Source organism: Lissotriton vulgaris, chromosome 1_1, assembly GCF_964263255.1.
Source record: "Lissotriton vulgaris chromosome 1_1, aLisVul1.2, whole genome shotgun sequence".
Classification (NCBI taxonomy): Eukaryota; Metazoa; Chordata; class Amphibia; order Caudata; family Salamandridae; genus Lissotriton; species Lissotriton vulgaris.
This window is the reverse complement of record NC_141685.1, coordinates 1,697,804,824-1,697,821,994: the sequence shown is the minus strand read 5'-3', so window position 1 is coordinate 1,697,821,994 and position 17,171 is coordinate 1,697,804,824.

Genomic DNA, 17,171 nt, shown 5'->3' with positions numbered 1-17,171 from the left:
ATTGTGATTTATTTTAAGCAATCAGTAAAAGTGAAAGAATTGTAACATTGTTATGCAGAATTTGAGGCTAAAAATAAAGTTGGTATCAATAGCTTGATTTGTGGGAATAGTGGACGTACAGCAAACAGAATCTAGTATAGCTATTTTGAGTCCTCAATTGAAACACTAGCATGAATTGCCATAAAGAGAGCATGCATTAGGAGCAAATTCGATAAGTGATGTTAGAGCCTAGCATATCATTTGGTCTTTTAGATGTAAAACCAAAAAGCTCCTACCTTCCTGTTCAAATAATAGGTGCATTAACATATCTCATAGACCAAACGGATATTGCTCTTAAATCGGTGTCAGATCACTCTTGCATTAACACCAAACTTGCAGGTACTCATTCCACCCTACTACCTAAAAGGTGGCGCTTTAATGATGAAGTACTCTCTGACCCAGTAAACAGAGTAAAGATCGAAACTGCTATTAGGGAATATATTAAGGATAATGACCTCCTAGATACAGACACATTCACACTGTGGGATGTACTTAAGGCAACCACCAGGGGGGTCATAATTGGAATTAAAGCAAGGATCAATAGAAAACTAAAGCTTGAACTTGAGTCACTGGAAAATAAATCAAACTCCTAGAAACATCACATGCTGAGGCAGAATTTGAGGCTAAAAATCAAGTTGGTATCCATAGCTTGATTTGTGAGAATAGTGGAAGTACAGCAAACGAATCTAGTATAGCTATTTTGAGTCCTCAATTGAAACACTAGCATGAATTGCCATAAAGAGAGCATGCATTAGGAACAAACTGGATAAGTGATGTTAGAGGCTAGCATATCATTTGGTCTTTTAGATAAAAAAAACAAAAAGCTCCAACTTTCTCATTAAAATAATAGGTGCATTCACACATCTCATAGACCAAACGGATATAGCCCCTCAATTGGTGTCAGATCATTCTTGCATTAACACCAAACTTGCAGGTACTCATTCCATCCTACTTCCTGAACGGTGGCGCTTTAATGCTGAAGTACTCTCTGACCCAGTAAACAGAGTAAAGATCAAAATTGCTATTAGGGATTACATTAAGGATAACGACCTCCCAGATACTGACACATTTACACAGTGGGATGTACTTAAGGCGACCATCAGGAGGGGGTCATCATTGGAATTAAAGCAAGGATCAATAAAAAACTAAATCTTGAACTTGAGTCACTGGAAAAAGAAATCAAACTCCTAGAAACATCACATGCTGAGGCTTTAGTTAACAAAGTCATCCTGGATCAGCTAGTTCAGAAAAAATATGAATATAACAAAATTGTGAGTAAACGAGCTGGAGTGTGGATCAATAAATACGAGACACTCGAGCTCTGCGTAGGAAACAAAGCGGGTAAACTATTAGCCTCGTTACTTAAGCAAAAGCAGAGACAGTTCACCATTTCCTCGATAAAAGACCCCAATAATAGCATCCAGACAAAACAAAAAGAGATCCTGCGTGCCTTCCACTCCTTCTACAAGGACCTGTACAAAAGTAAACAAACAGTAAACTTGGACGAATGCACCAGATACTTAGACTCGCTAAACCTACCAAGACTATCAGAGACAGATAAAACAGCATTGGGGAAGCTCATTTCTGAAAAAGAATGATCAATCTCTATCAAATCTCTTAAAAGCAATAAAGCCCAGGGTCCAGACAGCTTCTCAGCCTCTTTCTATAAGGTTTTCGACGGGTCACTCCAACCAACCTTATTAAGAATATTCAATTCCATAGCCAGAGAGGGACGTATCTCTAACTCAATGAGAGAAGCTAATATTATCGTTATACCAAAGGAAGGGAAAGACCCTCTTCTGCCAAAAATAAAAATTATAGGCCAATTTCGTTGATCAATGTGGACTGTAAAATATATGCAAAAATCCTAGCCACAAGAGTGAATGATGTTCTTCCTAAGCTAATTAGTAACTCGCAGCTGGGGGTTCCTCAAATTTCGAATGTCTAATGATAACACTAGGCTATTATGTCATATTCTTGAGCAGGCAAAGATGACATCTGTCCCCTCTATCGCCATCACCCTGGACGCACAAAAAGCGTTTGACAGAGTATCGTGGTCATTCCTGGGAAATTGCATGTTATACTTTAATCTTGGTGATTCATATATTGACATGGTTATGGCGCTGTATTCAGAACCTACCGCCCGCATAGCAATTAATGGAACCCTCTTGGATGCCTTCACTCTAGAGCAAGGAACCAGGCAGGGCTGCCCTCTTTCCCCCCTCACTATTTCTACTAGCTTTGGTACCGCTAATCCAAGATATCAAACGTAATAAGGAAATAAAAGGAGTAGACTTTGGAGACTCTCAAGTAAAAGTAGCCGCATATACAGACGATATCCTCATTGTCACGGAGGACCCGAGCATGTCCATCAAGGCCCTGATGCACACCATAGAAATTTACTCCACACACTCAGGATATAAACTAAATCAAGATAAGTCCGAGGTCAAGCCCCTGAACATCCACTGCACCGGGAAATATTGGGAGAATCTGGCCTTACTTGGCAATCGGGGTAAATCAAATCTGGGGATAGAATTTGGTAGCACTATATTAGAATCACTCCAACCGAATGAAGCTAACACCCTAAAGAAAATCAAAAATGTAGTAGTTTTAGTACAAAGCTTTATTTCGATATGATAATATCTTAAAAGCACATGACAGTTAAAATACAATTCATATTATTAAAAAACACTCCATAAATAGTTAAAAAGACAGTTTAAAACAGTATTAAACAATTTACAGCTTTGAGTTACAAGAAACAAGAAGCCAAGGATTGCCTGAAAGAGGGTTCGTCACATAGCTTTACATCTGATCACCCATGCCCAACTAAGGAATTTGGCTACCCCACACGCCAGTACTGTGTTAGGATCAGATTGCAAAATTCTTAAAGCTGGGGCGTGACTTCTGGTCTCAAGAAGGAGACAAACAGGTTTTAACCATTTGGATCTGGGCTTATTGTAGGCACTGCAGACAAAGAAAACATGTGGTATAGTTTCCAGTTCGGTGCTGCAGTGCGGGCAGGTGGCAGGCGTCTGGTGAGGGGGTTTCCATTTAGAGGTGCGTTCACGGACTGGTAGGGTTCCTATTCTAAACTGTACATACAATGCCCTATCTTTTGGTTTTCTAATAAAAATCCATGTAGGGTTCAAGTAAGGGAACAGTTTTGTGCAGTCGAAACTCATCGGTGAGCCTGCCCAAGTTATCCGCTCTAGATTCCTAGGCATCGACCCACCGCCAGTAAGCCCGCTTGACTTCTAGTTTGGACAGTGAAGCAACGGACTCCCATGCCACCCAAAGGCCGATGGCCGACAGGAGTTCCTTTATTTTGGAAAGCCAGGCTATTTAGTGTGACCCCTGCAAGCTCATGATTTCTTTGAGGCCGTCTGTGTAACTCTCTAGCTCTGGTGTACGCCAGAGGTGAGCCCAATAAAGAAGCGGACGCAGAATTATAAGGTCTTTGATAGATCTGCGTCCAAGGTCGTATTGAATGGGCTTGCTAGGGGAACTCCTGGGGATGGACAACAGCTCTTTATAAAATTGGTTTTCAGCCATTACTAGCAGTTCAACAAACCCCAGAGCTCTGCCCCGTACAGTGCACTGCCTACTGCTTTTGCTGAATAGATCTCTAGGGCAGGGGCTATAGGTCTAGAAACTGAAGATCTATGCTTCCTGCTTATGGCGCCAACGATCCGTTTGTGGTTTAGGGCCATTTTTTCAATGTGGGGTTTCCACTTGAGTTGGTCGGATATCCTAATCCCAAGATAATCGAACGTTTTGACCCACTCTAGCGGCTCTTCGTTGAGGGTGAGATTGCGATTAGCTTTTCAGCTGGGATTGAAATAGAGGAGCTTTGTTTTGGAAGTATTGATAACCAAGCCCCTTAATTTACAGAAGTCACAAAATCGGTCTAGCAATTTTTGGAGCCCCATGGGCGTTTTGGAAACTAATAACGTGTCGTCGGCAAAGAACATGGCGGGGACCTTCACACCAGCCAGACTAGGGGCGTCAGCATCGATGTCAGTTAAAAAATAAACCACCCCATTGACAAATAGGGAAAAGAGGGTCGGCGCCAGAACACATCCTTGGCGGACACCTCTGTTCACCTGAATTTTTTCTGTTAACTGCTCCTTCGTGCCCCACCGAATGTGTGCGTAGGTTCCATCGTGCATGCAGGCCAGCAGGTGCAGGATGGGCGGAGGGAACCCCATCTCATGAAGGACCGCCCACAGCCGCCCTCGGGGGACCAGATCGAACGCGGTCTTCAAATCGATGAAGGCCAGGTACAGACCACCCTTGCTAATCTAGACTGTCTTCCAATGCAGTAGTAACAGTCTTAAAGCCTGGTCAACAGTACTTGTACATGCCCTAAACCCCGCCTGGAAGGGGGGGATAATGTTGTTCTCCTCTGCCCAGGATAGGATCTTTTCAAGGAGGACTCTGCCAACCACCTTCTGACCAGCGTCAATCAGGCTGATCGGCCGATAGTTAGCAGGGTCACCCCTTGGCCCCTTCTTGTATATAGGGATCACTTCTGCTCCCTTCCAGTAGTTTGGGACTGGAGACCATTGCTTGGGGCTGGCACGGAACAGATCGGCAGGAATGCCATCCTGGCCCGGCGCCTTGCCTTAGACGATTTTACTGATTGCAGATTCTACCTCCCTCTGCCCTATTCGGTCTATGAATGGGGGTATATCATGGTGGAGTGGTGAGTATTCGGCTGTTGTTTTGGAATTCTCGGGGGCCCCTGCCCCTGCATACAGTTTCCTGAAGTGGTCGTACCATTCCCCATCCGTGATGTGGTTGGGTAGTTGGTCTGTTCCATCATCATTATTATTTCTCACTAGAGCCCAGAATCGTTCCCCATTCCTATTCTGGCTAGCCAATTTTAACTCCTCCCAGTGGGAATCATCCCAAGCCCTCTTTGCCACTAGTAGTGCACGCCTATACATGGCACGAGCTAGGCGACCCTCAGTTGGATCTCGGGTTTTGATGGCGCAAATTAAATTAGACTTAGCCTCCCTGCAGTTGTGGGTATACCACCCGGCAGCAGGCTTCCTTCGTTTCTGCCGGCTTGTCCCATCTCCGTCATGGAAGAGGGCCGCCATCCTATCTATTGTCTCCTCATATGCCATATTGACCTGGGCGGAGCCGGGATCAACGGCACAGAGTGTAGAAAGTTTCTCGGTCTGATCTTTAACGATCAAAAATGTCTTTGATGCATGGTCCCCAAGATTTATCACATGGTGGGGTAGGATTGAGACCATCAAGATGATGATTACGCCACTAGTGAACTATTTAATAACTATGCTCCCCCTGTCTGAAGACTTCCACACAAGATAGACAACCTGCTCTCAACTTTCTTATGGAAAGGGAAAAGAGACAGAATTGGGCTGAAAAAAACTCAGATTAGACAAATCCTTGAGAGGGGTCAATCTAGCTGACTTTAAACTCTACCAGACAGCATTCATGGCAAAACAGGGTTCGTATTGGCTAGTGCCACCGAACGATTATACGCCAGTATGGCCAGAAATTGAAAAATCATTACTTAAAAATCTTGCCCCAGCAGCCCTTCTAACAGCTTACTTCACCAAATTTATTTGCTCAAAGCCCATATTTAAAAACACAAAGTCTGCACTTCTGAAAGTGGATAAACTATTAGACACTAGCATTAGACGATCTACCCTCGATTCCCTTTGGGATAACCATAAAATCTTATATAAAGGGAATACTCTGCATAATGAAGCCTGGATTAATAGAGGTATTTGCTTCCCCTACCAATTGTTCGAAGCAGCTTACCCGTTGACATTCAAAGAACTACAGGCCAAATATTACCTAGATCCCCTGGAGTTTTACAACTTCTAAAAAATAGAGGCAGCATTGACAAAAGCAAAATTATCGCCCTCACCACGTTCCCTGCCTCAATTTGTGGCAAAAATAAATAGATTAGGACATCAGGTTTCCAGGATCTACAAGTTAATCCGCCCACAACATTCTGCCCTCAATAAGAATCTCATATTTTTCTGGGAATCACATTCCTCATACCAGATATCTGAGGATGACTGGTCCAAAACCTGGAGCTCTGTCTCGAGGAATAATATTACCCCTGCCCTTTCCCAGACAAAGTTCTGGCTTTTGCACAAGGCCTACAGGACACCAGCCCGATTATATTCGCACAAGATTCGAGAAGACACCAATTGTTGGAATTGTAATGAGGAAATAGGAGACCTAGCACATCTACTACTACTATGCAAATGTGTGGAACCTTTCTGGGACAAGGTTTTTGACTTCATCTCTAAACTTTTCCCATGCTCCCTCAGTAGGGAATTATCTATGCTGACACTTGGTGACCTCAGAGTAGAGTCACTAAATGAAAAAGACAGGGCGCTTCTTGACCTACTTCTAACAGCAGCAGTTAAGATCATACTAAATAAATGGAAAGACACGCGATAAGCATCTTTCAAGTGTAGGGTGAACTGGGTCTCTAACCTAAGGGGGGCTGACAACATTACCCTTCAGAACTCACCATCGAACCCCCCCCCCCCCCAGACACATGTGGGACAGCCTTGATCTACTCTTTAATTCACACAAACCGCCATGATCCGCAACGGAGATTTGGCAAACTAGTTCATTACATGTGATACTCAAACACTTGTTCGCTGTACTACCTCAATAAAAAAACTGTCAAACACTACAGTCGAATGGATGCATACCGGTTGTTATATTTATATTTTTCTATACATTTCGTTTTATGATATCCTTTATATTCCACCTGGCTGATTATGGTTTGTACATGTCTGTTTGATGGTGGCTACATGGGTGGCTATAACAACCCTAAGTTAATCAACACATACTTCTGACATAATACCCTGACGAAACTGCTCAGTTTGTCATTTGGCCACCCTGTTTTGAATCATCACTGTATTTGTCTTTATTGTCCTTACAGTTTATATTTTTATGTCCTTTCATTTATTATTATGTGCCTGCTTTTTCTGAAAACAACCAATACATTTTTTTTTAAAATTAAACAAATGGACTTTTATCAATTTCTTTGATCCTGAATTAAATCAAATATTTCATGACATGTATTTGTTTGATTTGTATTTGTTTATTCTTATATGGCTGAAATCATAAAAATTGGATTCCAGTACTCATTAAAAGAGTGTCCACAGAAGTCCAACAGTTAGGAACCACCAATCTAAACTAATAAACACATTTTAAAGTGACTGACTTGGAATTCTGAAGATATCATTTACTGTAGAGGGGTTTGTAGGACAGATGTCATATGAGACTCGTAGAAGGAACCACGGTCCATTGTTGACTAAATTGTTCTTGAAAGTGGGACAAAAGTACAAGTTACTTACCTTCTGTAACAGTGTATCTGGTAGAGACGATTCTAGCTGCAGATTCCTTAACATAGAATTATTCCCAGGCGTGAGACTGGATCCAGAAAATATTTCTTAGTCCCAGCATCTCTGTGCGCAGGGAGGCGGCACTGCGTGACTCCGCCGTGATGTGGTCCGAGGACGTGACGTCAGCGAGGTCACATAAGCCCCACCCCGGCGCGCCGACAACAGTTTTCTTTGGAGAACTTTTCCGTGCCACAACGCGGAGCCATCATAAACAAAAACTGTGAGAATATGGGAACAGTGTGCGAAGCAGCAGAGAAACAGAAAGGAAAGAAGCGAATGGAGAGGAACAGCCCATTCGGGGAAGCGCCAAGCACCATGGCACCGAAAGTCAAGAAGGGAAGAGCAGAGCACAGCCACTGCAAAGCAACCCCGCAAGCAAATACAACATCCTCCCTGGAGACAGAAAAAAGATCATGTGAAAAACTGTGCAGCAGACAAAGGAAGCCTGCAACCACAGTCCATTAACAGTGAAAGACAGGAGAGTAACGACAATGTACCCCATGACAACACCATCAAGGAGAGTAGCGTCCCCTGAGGAGCCAAGGCTGAAGCCCAGCCCAGAGACCCCTACTTAGAGGACTGCACAGGAGTCAGAAACTCCAAGCAAAGAAAAAGGGTGGAAACTAAGTGAAGCCCCATACTGGAAACACCAGAGTGTAGGGATGCAGGAGCAACCATGAACCTACGAGTCAAGCACCAGAAAGGAAGGAAGGAATGAATGCAAACCCACCAAACAGCATCCCGCTAGGGAGGGGTGAAAGAGGGCACTCACAGAGACAAAGCACCCAGAGGCAGGAGAGTGCGGAAGACCAAGCTAAGGGCCATCGCAGAACGGGGAGGAAGTGCAGGTCGTGAAGGAATCTGCGGCTCGAATCGTCTCTATCAGATACACAGTTACCGAAGGTAAGTAACTTGTACATCTGATAGAGACTACTAGCCGCAGATTCCTTAACGTAGAGTAGATACCCTAGCCATACCCATGGGGAAGGAGGGTCTGCAAGAGGACCCCACCAGCCTGGACATAACAGAGGGTCACACAGGGTACGACTCCGACGGACAGGGCGAGGAGCCCTGCCCCCCCAGGCAAGGGGAACCCCTACTGTCAGAACAACACCGATCCCCAGGGGGATGCTGAAAGAAGAAAGGAAGAAAAGAAGAGGAAGCCCGTTCACACCCCGCAGAGGAAACAGGGGCTAGGCAAGAGGGGGCCGAAGCACCCCAAGCCCACATCAAGCAACAAAATCTCCATCCAAGACCAAGGTAAGGAGGAGAAAGAAGATCAACCTTGAGGCTGAAAAAAGGCAAGCCCTCCCCACCGGGAACACACCCCGCAAAGAGGGCAGCTGAGCCTACCATAGACAAGGCAATAGACCAGACAGCACAGCGCTGACAGCAATGAAGCAGGTGGAAGCAGAAAGGGTAGCCCAGGGGCACCCAGGAAGACCCGGCAGGGTGCCTGAAAGAGGAAGTAACAAAATCCTCCTCAGCCCCCAAGACAGAGCGCAGGAGGGCGAAGAAGGGCCGGACACACCTCAGAGAAGGGTCTGCACACACGACATAAAGAACGTGGAATCAGAGTCCTGACCCCATGCAGCAGGCCGCAGAACGGACCAGGCTAACAGCGCATCGACCCCAGAGAAGGACACCCAGGGCACCATCAAAGGCACTCCAAACCAACCAGAAGGGAATTGCACCTGCAACGTACTTAAATGCCAGTGACAGCAGAGGCCCGAAAGCGACCACAACTCCCAAGCACAGACCAAGATATATAACAGCTACCGCTATCCCACATAGGGTATGTTAAGTCCCAAAACTTGGGAACCCTCTCAGGAAGAAACTTCCGCAGCAGGGGGCAACAGAAAAATCCACGGGAAAACCCCAGCAGAAGGCTTGTCAATCAGCCAAAGAGAAAATTGCAGAAGTTCTAATCTCAGGGCCAACCGGGTATAAAAAACCCAAGCAAAAGGAAGGGCTGGCCAACAGCCAACAGAGCCGCAGTCTCAACAAAAGAGGAATTACAGGCACAGGAATCACACAGATCACACAACTGGGGCGACCCGCCCCAACAAAATTACAGCTCCTAAGAATCAGATCAACGCACAGGTCACTGAGGGGGAGAAGGAGGAGGCTGAAGCCCCGCCAAGAACCTCTGGATGGGCGAGTCCGCCGGGGCGTGGAACAAAAGAGTGCCATCGAAGGGAAGATCCACCAGCCGTTCCCGAACATTCCCCTGGAACATACTGTCCCGAAGCCAAACATGCTATCGAAGGGGAAACCGAAGAAGCAATGGCACCACCAAGTACCTCCCTGATGTCCAGGGTGGAGCGAAGAATAAACGCTGCCAGCTCCGGGCCATTTAACGCATGGTGCTGCAAGTCCACACCAGAACCCTCTTGGAAAGCAGCAGATCCAAGGGACTCCGCCCAGTCCCACAAGCAAGAGGTGGCCCTAGCCAATACACAAAGCGTTAAGGGACCCCAGGGCTGCACTGGTTGAAGTGAACATATTGCGACCCCAAGAGTCCAGCCAGCGGGCCTCCCTTGAAGGTGAAGACAACAGCGACAGCAGGGAGGGAAAGGCGGTCTGCAAAAGGGGGCCAGTGGCAGAGTGGTGGAGGGAAAGACACACCGGGTCACGCGGCGCTGGAAGGTGCCGGTGCAAAAGGTGTTGGGACACCGGATCATTTGTGGTGGGACGCCCCCAAGTCCCCACCAGAGAAGAAAGGAGCGAACCCTCAAAAGGAAGCAGGAGCTCCCTCGACCGGAGTCCTGGTGAAGTTCTTCCAGAAGATGATCCGCGGGGAAATGAGCAGCCGGATCACCCATGCGCAAAATTCGTACAGCCGTGGAAACCGCACGAGCGAAGGCCACGCCCGCCTCCGTAGGGCCCGCGGTGGGGAAAGCAGCTTCTCCGTTGGCGATGGCTGCCAGCTAAGGCGGACATCCCCTAAGCCAAACGGAGCGGGAAAGGGACAGGTTTGGAAAGGAGAAAGCGGCGCCGAAAAGTGGGGGACCTGCGGTTCCTCTGGTGAAAACCGCAGCCGCAGCGACGGCGGGGAGCTGTCCTTAGATGACCTCCGGGGAAGAGGGGACGTCCGAAGAAGAGTCCACAAACTGGTGCCTGTCTGGTGCCCTAGTATCCGCAACCTGGAGCACGGCGCCGTCGTCCAGCACCACAGGAGACGCAGACAGGCCTCCATGACATCCCGCAGTGCATGAGACCAAGGCTGGGCTGGAGCTGAGGCGACTAAGGGACGGCAGCGGAACGGCGCCGACTCGACCTCCGACAAGGCAGCCACCTGCGTGGAGGGACGAGAGCCACCCAGAGAAGGACAAGGAGCCTTCCGCCATGGGGGGATGAGAGGGGTCCGCCGACCTCATGGCAGCACCAAGACCGGCGACCTCCGGCGAGGCAGCCGCCTGCATGGATGGATGAGAGGGACCCGTGGAATGACAGAGACCCCCGCCAGCCTCGACCCATGAGGGCACAAAAGGGGCCTGCCGACCCCTGTGGCGCCGCCAAGGCCGATTCAAACTCCGACGAGGCAGCCGCCTGCGTGGAGGGACGAGAGGGGCCCAGGGAGGGACGAGGGGTCCCCTGCCAGCCTGGAACCATGACAGGAGGAGAGGGGTCCGCTGACCCCTGTGGCGCTGCCAGGGCCAGCAGCTGCCAGCGCCGCAGCGGCGTCACCTCGGCCTCAGACAGATTCGTCCATTCAAGGGGCCGAGAGGGGCTCAGGGATGCGACCCGGGCCCCGCCGACTGCCCGCGACACCACAGGGACTCCTGCAGGAGTTTGCGGCGAAACCGGGGCGCCTTGGTCCGAGGGAGGGACCCCCGAAGGGCCGCATACTCCGAGCCTGGATCCGAACCAGTCGGGCCGGAAACACCGGTGATGCTGCCCCACACAGCGCGAGTGATCCGCCGACGTCCCAGGGGGGAAAGGAGGAGGAGGAGAAGCCAGCGAGGCCTGCAAAGCCGCTGCATATGTCTCCATTTGGGCTCTCGACGCCCTCTCACCGGGAAACGGTGGATAGGGGGACGATACGCAGGGCCGCATCACCCGCAGAGAGCCCAAGCCCACACAGACTGGAAACCAGCCCTCGGGGACAAACTGCGACACTTACCAACAGGGGAGCGACGCTCTTGCGGCACAGGAGAGGGATGAGGACGATGACTGCTGCTTCAAAAACCTTCTGCAGAAGCTGACCGAGGTGATGAGTCCGACCTGGACATGCGAGCCGAGAGAAGTTACATCCGGCAATACCGCCGCGACTTCGGCTTCAACCATTGGCACGCCTCGCAATCAGTGGAGTTGTGATCTTCTCCCAAGCACCACATGCAAATGAGGTGAGGGTCCGTCGCCGACATCAAGCATCCACCACACGAACACGTCTTAAAGCCCGAAGGCATCCGCACACTGTTCCCACAAACATATGCAATAGCGAAGGGAAAGGCCTAAAACAGGCCCGGAGTACAACACGGATCCGCATTGCAGGCGGAAAAGGAAAAAACTGATGTCGGAGCACTGGGGTGGGGCTTATGTGACCTCTCTGATGTCACGTCCCTGCGGACGTCAGGGCGGAGTCACGTGGTGCGACCCCTGGCGCACAGAGATGCTGGGGTAAAGGGAATGTTTCCGTATCCAGTCTCACGCCTGGGGATAATTCTACGTTAAGGAATCGGAGGCTAGTAGTCTCTATCAGATAGAGTGCATTTTAATAATTATACACTGCTGTTATGCACATTTAGGAGTTTAATCGACTCCTGAACCCCATTATTGTTCAGTTGTACAAAGACATTGTACTGTTCTTAAACTAGAGTTGGTGGTGCAAACAATTATTTGGTGTTCATACTGGTCTCCTGTAAAAGTTAGGAAACTAAACGTACTGGACTTGTATAATTGGTGGAGATGTGGGGGGCGGGGGAACATGCACTTTAACATTAAATGAAGTCCTTTACACCAAGTTCAGAAAAACAGACATGAGTGTATGGATTCTGAAAGCTTAGATTACTGGAAATGATTTGTTTCACTGTAACTGGAAAAGTAAACCTGTATAGAATAAATTAAGATGGCTTCATTAAATAGCCTAGTTAGCCTGGATACAATTCTTCAAAACTAGAAGCCTTTTGCATAAATGTCATAATATACTGGGTTACAGGCTATCACTGTATAGTCTAATGGAAGCCTTGAGTTGTTCATTAGTAGTTTTTGTTCAGCTGGTGATTTGGTTTTCCCAATCCTTTTGTCTTGTATTTCCCTAGGTCGTATTATGTTTGCTTGGTATTCACCACTGCTACTTTCATTAACGAGCAAACTTTTGTATTTTACGTTAGTTAGTTAATGCACCTTGTTATATTATTAACTATTTAAAATATCTAATGTAAAATATATAAACCAATAAAAAGACTTCAAAAGCACCACAAGGAAAATACAACAGAGGGTAAATGTGAGTTGATCACCTAGAAAGAGATGGCAGACCTGGATACCCCAAGATACGTAGTATACACCTGGCTAAAGTCAAAGTAGTACACTGGTATAAAATACTCTTGTTTGCTCAGATATACAGTGCAGAAGCTTTGCTAGAGAGCAGGCAAAGTAATAACATGTGAAAGACTTATGTCCCTGCAAGATGACCATGTTATCTGCCTTCCTTGAAAGGATTAATCTCATAGTGAACAACATAGTCCTATTGTTGAATAACAAGCAATTAGAAGCATGGATCTATTGCTAATGATTTTTGAATTACCATCGGTTATTGTGCTGGATGACCAGATGTTCTTCCTATTTTAAGATCTATTGCATTGGAATGCACTCTTCTCTTTGCTTTAATCGTGGATGCATCATATATATCACAATCCCCTGTCGACACCTTGTGGTCCCTGAATTTGAGTTAAAAGTAACCAACCAATGACACCAAAATGAAGCCAAGCTAACAAAATGAACGAAAAGAAATAAAAACAGACTGGCAGTGTTCATGCCTATGGAGAAAAGAAAGCAAGAGGTCACTAGTCTTGTCTTCGAACTATTGTTACTGCTTCTGCCGCCAACTTTCAAGCTACATTTTGTATCTTTTTTTTATTTAGGTGGGCTTTTACACTAATTCGCTTGCACCAACAAGATCACATCAGATTGGTAACCTTTTCAGAGAAGTGTCAAGACCTGCCTAAATCAAGAAAGGAACAATGTGAGCCTAAGGCCTTTCACTAATGAGAGCCCAAGCCTTCTCAGACACCAGTAATTGTTTGTGCTGGTGACCGACATATTCCATCGCCTGGTTCATTGGAGCTGTGCCTAAAACATGGTGTTACTTCACAAAGTTTTAATTGCAATTTTCACTTCTTTGACACAGATGTCCAGAAAAAGCACTCTTCCCTGAGACATATGGTTTCTGGGAGACTTTTGACAAACCCCCATAGCTGGATTCAGAGAACATAAGCACACATACTCCAAACTCACCAAATACAAACATGCTAAGAACAATTATAAGGTATGTCCCATGGGACATTAGTTTCCTGAAAATCACTGAGCAAGGGTATGAGTTTGTAACAAAAACTCAGATTCTTTTCAAGGGATTTTTTTTTTAATTTGATTTCAACTCTAATTAGTGTAATGGGTATCTCTTGTTATACATAACTAGAGGAGTCGTTTTTAAGTTTTAATTTTTTCTGGAGTCACATGCAGTGCATTATTCCGAAATCTAGTACTAAGGTCTATAATAGATTCCTTTAGTCTTTTTTTGTGTTGACGTTGTCAACTAATTGATCACTTGGCTCCTTGTCACTCCATGAATGATGTCAGATGCTCGCCACCGACACCCCTCGAAGTGATCTCCAGTCTCAGATTATTAATCCCTGTTGGGCAACTCCTTGTATGGTTTCCTTTTCTTGTACTTTACTTAGTTTATCCCCTTTGCTAATTCACCCCTTGGGAGGTTTGCATGAAAATGGAGAAAATTCTCCAAGCTGCACAACTACTCCTACCGGTAACTAACAATTTAATTCTGCAGTGTGTTGTTGCATTTAACTTTGGGCCACTGGATAATTTGACCGCTATTGTTTCTATGTTATCTGTTCAGGGTTAGTCTCTGATAATATTATGCAATACTTGGCATTGCATAAGGCTCCATCTTGTCATTTGTATTAGATGCTCCAGTGGATTCTTGGGTTTGTTTTATGTTCTGTTATATTATCAGTTTGTCCACTTGATTTTGAACTATTTTGCATTTTTAGATATGTCTTTGTTTAGACACATGTAATTGAGTTGTGAGCTGTGTTGAGGCCATGGTATTTAAATGAATTAGTTGTGGAAGAAAAGGAACACGTCTAAATATCTTCACTCGAGAGATCATTCACTTGACCCCTAAATATGTGTGAAAAGGAGAGTCAGCTGCATGGCATGTGCAGGTTTTCACTTTTTGTATGCAGTTCTGGGTATCTTTCCTGAATCAATAATATTTGAAGGATTCCATTTCCTTTTTTTGTTGCCTAAATTCAGATCTGAAGCAGATGACCAACCACAAGTCATACAACGTACAAATAGACATATGCCTCAAGTAAATATTCACCGTTAAGAAGAACCACAAACTGGTTGAAGTCTACATCCATCAAAACATTCACCCCTCCTAAACCATAAGGAATCTATCGAACACCCTATGGAATATTTACTAATTCCAAGGCCATACCAGATGTATTACTGTGCAGTATGTAAAAAAACAAGATATTTCAAATATTAAACACAAGGATGTCTCTAACTGCAAAACATTTAAGCACCACTCAGTCCCTACCACTAGATGTATATTGGGTAAACCAACCAAGTGATGAAAAAAAGAAAAACACAACACAAGTCTAAAATAAGATATAACATAACTCATCCATTGGTGATTTACATTTTGAAATAGGAAAACCATGAATATCTAAAATGAACAAATCATTACATACTTAAATAAAAACTTATAGGAGGTAGAGTTTATTTTAATCTTCTAAATATAAGAGGTATTACTTATCTTTGAAAGGAAAACCATGAACTAAGGTCTGAGGAAGCTTCAAATTTTCTAGAACCCCTAGTCCAATTTCAGTCTCCTGTACAGGGAAAAGATGAAGCAAGCAAAATTGCAGTTGCAAAATTGCAGTTGAATACTGTTAGGTTAGTGATCTGTTAGTGATCTGGGGTGCATGGAGATAAGAAATTACTGTTACATGTATTGACCCTTTTGCACAACAGAGAACTTTCATTGTAGTTTAAAATTTGGTTAGGAGGGGAGGAGCCAAGCTCGACAACGAGATGGCCGCACGTTAGCTCGGCTCCAGCGTCCTACCTGCCTACATTCTAATATCCTGTCGCTCATCCTGCCCAAAACGGACAACAACTTATATGCAGAGCTTTGCAGTCACTTACCATCCATCCTGGTGGGTCCGGTGCTCGGTGGATCCACAGCGGTGTCCTCCCGGAGAGTGCGGCCTACCCGGGGTTGAGACCGGGGCCTCGCCCTTAGCGAGTTGCCGGCGAGACGGTGTCGGCGGCGGCCTCGGGTGGAGGTCTGGGGCCGGCCGGAAGATGCCGATGTGCGAAGAGCCCGGAGGCGAATGAACGTGCCTGGGACACCCGTTCGGTGCTCCAGAGGTGGTGTGCGGCAAGTTGTGGGTTGGGGACGCCGTGTTTGGTGGCTCCCCCCTTTGTAGCCGTCCGGCCGTACCGGGCTCCTTCGCTTGGTGGCGAAGAGGGATTTTGGCGGAGCGGTGTCGCCGGCGGGTCCCCCTCTTTTGTGGTCCCCATTTCAGCGCTGTGGGTGCTGCTTGTGCGCTTGAGGGGGGTCCCGCCGGGGCTCTGCTGTTGAGCTCACCCCTGGAGATGATTCCGGAGAGACGGCGTAATTGTCGCAAAATGGCGGCTGCTGCCATGTCCTGTGCAGGGTCCCGGGATGCCGATTTCTTGCCCTTGTACTCCGCTTGGGCCTGTACTGGTGAGCTCGAACCCACGATTGGCGACGTCCTGCAAGCTTTGAAGACCTGGAGGTCGACCATGGTCGGGGACTCCTGTGTGCAGGGGGATGTAATGGCCGCCATTGCTCCCGGGTCAGCTTTGGAGGACGCGGATGGGCCCGGTGAGGTCGTTGATTGTTCCCCGCTTTCTGGTTGGGGTAGCGATGATCCGATACATGAGCGGGTGGAACCGCTGGTATTCATCGACACTGGTATACACTGCTGCTGTGAACAGTTTCTGCATTGCCCTCGGGAGAGGGGGTTCTATTGGCTGCTTCCATTGATAGTCCAGCAACTTTTCCACGGCCTTTTCTCATCGCCATGTCCTATGCCCACTGGATCTACGCACATTGCGACATTGGCTAAGAAAGGACTAGGATGAACCCGGTTCTTACTTCGGAGGACTACTAATCGGTGAATGGAGTTATGGACTGCCCTACATTGTGATACTTTGTTGATTCCTTTGTATTTACGTTTTACTGAACACTTGCCAGTTTCGTTTTGGGCCACGCTCATGGCGGGTGTGGGCGGGGGGCGGGGGCCGTACCATTTGCTAAATGGCTCCTCTCCCCAGGCTTTTCTTTTTTCTCTCTTTCTTTTTCTGTTTCTCTATATTCTCTTTTTCTATATTTCGGGTTCATAATTAGGGCGACAGGCACGCTGCTGGGGGGGGGGGGTGGGGGGGGGATAGGCCGTAGCCTTCTGCAGGGGTGCAGGGTGGGACGGGTGGAGTAGGGTCTAT